We start from the raw sequence: 7713 nt of genomic DNA, 5'->3' as shown, positions 1-7713 counted from the left end.
AGGCTGAGAGTATGGGTAGCCTTGCATATATTCCAGTTGGAGAGAGACCGCTAGCATTGGATGTTCAGGATTTGGCCAATCGGTTTGTGAGGTTGGATGTTTTGGAGACTCGCCGGGTTATTTCTTGCTTGGTTTCTCGGTCTTCTTTCTAAGAGCGCATCAAGGCGCGTCAGTATGATGATCCCCATTTGCTTTTCCTTAAAGACATGGTGCAACACGGTGATGCCAAGGAGGTTTCTATTAGAGATGACGGGGTGTTGAGGATGCAGGGCCGTATTTGTATGCCCAATGTGGATGGGTTGTGTGAGGTTATTCTAGAGGAGGCCCACGGTTCGCGGTATTCCATTCATCCATGTGAAACAAAGAGGTACTAGGATTTGAGGCAGCACTACTGGTGGAGAAGAATGAAAAAAGATATAGTGGAGCATGTGGATCGGTGTTTGAACTATCAGCAGGTGAAGTATGAGAATCAGAGGCTGGACGGTTTGCTTCAGAGACTTGATATTACAGAGTGGAAGTGGGAGCGTATCACCATGAATTTTGTTGTTGAACTCCCACGGACCTTGAAGAAATTTGATGTAGTGTGGGTTATTATCGACAAATAGTCCAAGTCTACACACTTTATTCCGGTTGTGACTACCCAGTCTTCAGAGAAGCTGGCTCAGATCTATATCCGTGAGACTTTTTGTCTTTATGGTGTGCCGGTGTCTATTATCTCCGATCGAGGCGAGCAATTCACATTGTATTTCTGGAGAACTGTGCAACGTGAGTTAGGCACACAGGTTGAATAATCAATAGTATTTGAAAGAGTTTGTAGTGCTAATTCAGGAATTTTTCTTTTATTTTTACTTTATTTTTCTCTACATGGGATGCTGAAGAAACAACTATTAGAGATGCGCGGAACATCTATGAAGAAGAGAGGGGTCTCAGACTTAATCAACATCAACCCTGTCTTGGGAGACCACTTGGCGATTATGCTAGACCGATCTACAATCAAGGATTATCCAGTGTTGGACCACCTCCAATTGTAGCTAATAATTTCGAGTTGAAGCAAGGGTTACTCCAAACCCTTCAAAACTATTGTGTCTTCAAAGGGAAGCTGAACGAAGATCCAAACAACCATCTAATGGACTTCGAGGAGATTATGAACACCTTTCAATACAATTGTGTGTCACATGATGCAGATTACTTAAGGACATTCCCCTTCACACTCAAAGATGATGCAAAACAGTGGCTTCGAATCTTACCTAATAGATTGATTCGAATATGAGATGAGATGACCAGAAAATTTCTTGATAAATATTTCTCATCAGCTAAGACGGGCAAGTTTAGAAGAGAAATCCATAACTTATACCAAAAAGATACCGAGACTGTGTTTGAAGCTCGGGAGAGGTTTAAGGAAATAGTCAGGAAGTGTCAACGTAGCGAAATTGAACTCTGTATGCAACTCTAGGACGTTTGGGATTGATTGACATCGGCCACACGTAGAACATTGAGCAATGCAGTTGGAGGCCCTTTGATGATGAAGACTCCAGAGGAGATAGTCACAATTCTTGATGAGTTGTCTGAAGATGCAAATCAGTGGCCCTCTGAGAGTGCTGGAAGAAGAAGATCGACAAGTGTTCACCAGGTTGATGCTAACACATATATGCAGGTATAACTTGATGCTATGCCTAAAGAAATACGGAAGCTGACCTTGGCTACAATACATAGTGAGCCTCATGCTGCTTGTGATATATGTGGAAGAGGACATCCTATTCATGAGTGCCTAGCATTAACTGATGAAGTGAATGCAGTGGGAAATTATAATGTAATGGGTCAGAGGCACCTCGATTTTTCATGGAGTTCATATGGCGGTACTGCAAATGCGTGGCAACAAAATAACTCTAGACCTCAGGGACAAGGAGCTCCAGTTTTCTGATATGTGGGGATTTTGACCGATTATTTGCTCTCTTTTACTTGTGATTTAGCTCAACAATGCTTAAAGGCATTCCCGGAAACTAAAAAAATGTGCTTATTTGCAGGAATATTGGGACACGAGCCAAAGGAGTCAAAAGTGAACAAGAACCAAAACAGGGAAAAAAGACTAGCAGTGCGGAAAAAAGGCTAGCAGTACAATTCTAGTGTGGCCGCACAGGGGAGATTCAGAGAGTAGTTTTTGGGCCAGCTAAAGGCATGCGGACCGCACCTTAATTGTGCGGCCGCATTCATTATTATGCGGTCCGCAAGGTTGAAGAATCAGAGAGCTGCGTCAAGTCCAAATAAGCAAGGAGTCGGACCGCATCAGTTTTGTGCGGCCGCACCCATTTTTATGCGGACCGCAGAAACCCCCAATTTCCAAGCCCAAGTTCCCAAGAATGCAGACCACACCATAATTGTGCGGCCGCAATAGCTCATTATGCGGACTGCACCAGAATTATGCGGCCGCACAACCTTCGTAGGGGCATTTTTATCAGATATTTTCATCTTAGTATTAAGAAGTGCACCTAGGCTATTTTCTTTACTGTATTGAGTAATTTTGTACTAGATTAACTTCTTAACATTAGATTTTCTTTGTCTAATAAATTATTAAGCATTCTATCTTAATTTCTTCTTGTATTTCTTTATTTTTCATGAGTAGCTAAATCTTTAGCTAGGGTTGTGGCCCAACCCTAGTGTGGGTATTTGTTGGGTGTTTAATTCAGGGCTTGTTTTTGATTGGGCTAGTAATATTTAGCCTTGTTCATGATTGAACCTTACAATCAACGGTTGCAAATATTGATCTATGCCTATTTGACTTAGTCTCTACTTGAGAAAGAGAGACTAAGTCTAGAAAAACTTGGCTAACAAGAAACTAGGGTGAACTCAAGACATTGATAGCCCCAATTAAAGGGTTAAACCTAGAGATAGTAATACCCGACTTGAGCTAATATCACTTGTATTGTGCATATACCCAATTGGACTTGAGAAAGCCAATTTGGGAAAAATCACTCAAACTACCGAGAGGTATAGAGTGGGTACCCGGATGTGATTGCTATATTACGATCCCAACTAATCGAATTTGCCCTGAAGTGTACAACCCATTAGATAACCACCTAGGTAGAAGTCACGACCCTAGTCCATTTTAATCATTTGAAAAACTCAAAACCAAAAATATTATCCTTAGTTTTATACTTGCAAACAATAGAGTAAATTAGAAGTAGAACACCAATTATGTTTTTGGAAGTGTAATTGGAGCTAAAACTTGCAATTAACTTAGATATACACCTAATCCCATATTCTAACTCCATGTGGATTCGATCCCAATCTTCATTGGATTTATTATTGCATCGATCGCCTCGCTACTTAATTGTGGTGTGGGATTGGTTGAGATCTATTTTTGGCTCCGTTACCGGGGAGTTAAACGACTTAAGCTATATATCTAGGTGTTTGTGTGTTTTGTCTTTCTTTCCTTCTGAGTCACTAATTTTGTTTGTGAAATGCTTTTAGGTACAAAATATCCCTTAACAACGAGCCCCTCGGAAATTTACCATTGGGGGAGGAGGTTGATTATGGTCAAGTGGATAAGGTTCATCCCGAGCCTCAAGTAAACAGTCGAGGCCGACCGCCTAATAATAATGTCCCAAACCCTCTCCTACCTCCACCAAGAGCAGCGCACCGGGTGTTGCCGAACGATGGCTACGCAAGTGCAATAGTCCCGCCTCGGATTAGGGCAGGAAACTTCCAAATAACTAACGTGATGCTTACACTGCTTGAGCAGCGAGGTTTCTTCACCTGAGCTCCACACCAAAATGCCTACAAGCATCTCAAGGGTTTTTTCAATACTTGTTGGGGGAGAAAGCAAACGAATGTCTCCAAGGATGCACTGCGGTTAAGGTTGTTTCCCTTTTCTCTACGGGGAAAGGCTTTGGACTGGTTAGAGAGATTGCCCAATCATTCCATCCACATATGGATGAGTTGGCCGAGAAGTTCATTGCCAAATTCTTCTCTCCGGGGCACATGGATACACTAAGGGATGAAATTCTAGCTTTTAAACAAGAGCCCACTGAGCCATTACACGAGATTTGTAAAAGATATCGTACCATATTCAAAGATTGCCCGAACAATAATATGACCGAGGCCATGATCCAACAGACCTTTTATAGGGGGATCAACACAACGAATCAGTGTGTGGTAAATCAACTTGCTGGGAGTAACTTCATAAACATGCCTTACTCTGAAGCTTGTAAAATCTTGGATGAGATGGCGGATACCTCTTCGGCATGGCAAAGTAGAGCCAATGTTGCTCAGGGTGACCCAAATGTTATTCACCTACACAAGGAGCTATATGATCATGGGAAAGCTATTGCGGAGTTGACAACCACCATGAACCAATTAGCCAAGGCTCAGCTTCAACAGGTTCAAGGGCCAAAACAGGTGAATGCTATGGAAGGGGTAAATATGATGGTAAACAAGAGACGACAACGAGGTCAACAAGTACAAAATCACCCGGAACAATTTGGGCAAAGTAATTGTGAGTATAATAAAGATGATTCATATGATGAGCAAGAAGAAGAGGTTCAATATGTCAATAATTATCAAGGTCAAAGAAGCAATTCTACAAATTAACAACAATGGAGATCACAAGGAAACCATTGGAACAACCAAGGCCACCAAGGAAATTGGAGTGGTGGCAACAACAATAATTAAAGCAATTGGGGTAATCAAGGTAATCAAGGCAATTGGGGAGGAAATAATCAAGGTAATTAGGGTGGCAACAATCAAAGCAATTGGGGAGGAAACAATAATCAAGGGGGTTGGAACAATAGCAATCAAGTAAATCGGGGGTCGGGCTTTCAGAGGCCCCCGATGTATAAACAACCAAACAACCCGCCTCGATATCCGCCGCAAGGTCCTAGTTCTTTCAATAGTGAAATGGTATAGATTAAAAACATGTTTAAGCAAATAATGGAGAAAAACGCCGACTCCGATGCCCAATTAGCCTCCCACAACACTTCTATCCGCAACTTGGAGGTTCAACTTGGCCAACTTTCTCAAGCTTTAAATACTCTCCCAAAGGGAGCACTACTTAGTGATACGCTGGTGAACCCTAAAGGTGGGAATACGAGGCATGCAATGGCCGCAACAACAAGAAGTGGGAGAGGTGGAGTTGCTAGTACGTCAAACCAAAGAAGACATGTGGGAGATGATGTGTTGGTGCAAGATGATGATGAGCGAATCAATGATGTTCAAGCTAATGAAGAAGCGAGGATTGATATGGATGAAAATGTAGAGGAGACACAAGAAGAAGTGAACTCATCTAGGGAACACGAGATTGACATGCCGGAGCCGGTAGTGCCTAAGGCTAAGGCACCAATGCCAAGGCCTTCTCCTCCATAGGCTAAGGCACCAATGCCAAGGCCTTCTCCTCCATACCCTCAAAGACTTTCAAAGCAAAACAATGAGAATCAATTCAATAAATTCATTGATATGATGAAAAGTTTGTCCATTAATATGCCGTTGGTTGAAGCCTTAGAACAAATGTCGGAATATGCCAAGTTCATGAAGGATTTGGTAACAAAGAAGAGGTCAATGGACTGTGAAATGATCAAAATGACAAATCAAGTGAGTGCTATTGTGCACTCCATGGCTCCAAAGTTGGAAGACCCCGGTGCTTTCACAATCCCATGTACTATTGGGAGTGCCGAATTCGCCAAAGCTTTGTGTGACTTGGGGGCAAACATTAACTCAATGCCCTATTCTGTGTTCAAAATGTTAGGGATTGGTCAACCAACACCCACATCCATGAGGTTGCAAATGGCGGATCGGACAATGAAAAGGACATTGGGGATAATTGATGATGTGTTAGTTCGAGTCGACAAGTTCATCCCGAAAAGGACATTGGGGATACTTGACTGTGAGGTTGACTACGAGGTGCCAATTATTTTGGGGAGACCTTTCCTTGCTATAGGGAAGGCCTTAGTTGATGTGGAAACTGGCGAGCTCACCTTCCGGGTGGGCGATGAAAAAGCGGTGTTCCATGTTTTTAAATCAATGAGGCAACCAAATAGCAACGAATTGTGTTCGTTCATAGATCTCGTGATCGAAGTAATTGTTGATGACACAAGTGTCGTAATAAATGTTGAAGATACCTTGGAAGCTGTGTTGTTGAATCATGATGAGGATGAGAAGGAAGGTTTTGTAGATTGTGTCAATGCTTTGTAAGGAATGGGATCATATACTTATGAGCCCCGAAAACTTTTCTTGGATCTCGAAAACCGGAAGACTCCACCAACAAGCCCTCAATCGAGGAGCCTCCCACCTTGGAGTTAAAGCCTTTGCCTTCACACCTCAGCTATGAGTTTCTAGGCCCTTGTTCCACTTTACCTGTTATTCTTTCGCTTAACTAACATGCAGGTAGATTCCACTCTCACGGTGCCACAATGGAGGAAGAAAGCAATAGGTTGGATATTGGAAGATATTTGGGGTATAAGCCCCACCTTTTGCATGCACAAAATCATTTTGGAAAATGATGGCAAACCCTCCGGAGAACATCAAAGAAAGAGATCATCAAGTTGTTGGATACCGAGGTTGTTTACCCCATTTTCGATAGTTCGTGGCCCTCGCCAGTGCGATGTGTCCCAAAGAAAGAGGGCATGACTGTGATAATAAATGAAAAAAATGAATTGATCCCCACGAGAACTGTCACCAGGTGGAGAGTGTGCATAGATTATAGGAAGCTCAACAAAGTTACTCGGAAAGACTATTTTCCGCTTCTATTTCTTGATCAAATGTTGGATAGGTTAGCCGGACGTGCTTATTATTGCTTCCTTGATGGATATTCCGGGTATAACCAGATTCTTATTGCTCCTAAAGACCAAGAGAAGACCACTATCACTTGTCCCTATGGCACTTTTGCATTCTCGCGGATGCCATTCGGGTTATGCAATGCACCGGCAACCTTTCAACAGTGCATGATGGTCATCTTCACTGATATGGTGGAGGACTTTCTCGAGGTTTTCATGGATGATTTTTCTGTCGTGGGGAATTCTTTTAAAGAGTTCTTGGATAACTTGGATAAGGTATTGGCGCGTTGTGAGAAAACTAACTTGGTGTTGAATTGGGAGAAGTGTCACCTTATGGTCGAGAAGGGCATTGTCCTCGGTCACAATATTTCTAAGAATTGTATTGAGGTTGATAAAGCAAAAATTGAAATGATATCCAAACTCCCTCCCCTACTTCCGTAAAGGGAGTGAGGAGCTTTCTAGGTCATACGGGGAATTACCTCCAATTCATCAAGGACTTTTCTAAGGTGGTAAACCCCTTGTGCAAACTGTTGTAGAAAGATGTCAAGTTCCTTTTCAATGAAGATTGTATGAAGGCACTTGAACTACTCAAGTATAAGTTGACTACCACTCCTATTATCACCGCGCCAAATTGGAGCTTACCATTTGAGCTCATGTGTGTTGTAAGCGATGTGGCGATTGGAGCGGTATTGGGGAAATGAATTAACAAGACCTTCCATCCGGTCTACTATGCTAGTAAGACCATGAACGAGGCCCAAGTAAACTATACGGTGACCGAGAAAGAACTCCTAGCCATTTTCTTTGCTATGGAGAAGTTCCACCCGTACATAATGGGTACAAGGGTGATTATTCACACCGACCATGCGGCACTTCATTATTTGATGAGCAAGAAAGACTCTAAGGCAAGGTTTATGCGATGGGTGCTTATATTGCAAGAATTTTATCTATA

The sequence above is a fragment of the Nicotiana tomentosiformis genome, chromosome 1 (genome assembly GCF_000390325.3).
Source record: "Nicotiana tomentosiformis chromosome 1, ASM39032v3, whole genome shotgun sequence".
Taxonomy (NCBI): Eukaryota; Viridiplantae; Streptophyta; class Magnoliopsida; order Solanales; family Solanaceae; genus Nicotiana; species Nicotiana tomentosiformis.
The sequence above is the reverse complement of the archived record's forward strand: the minus strand, read 5'-3'. Positions refer to the sequence as shown.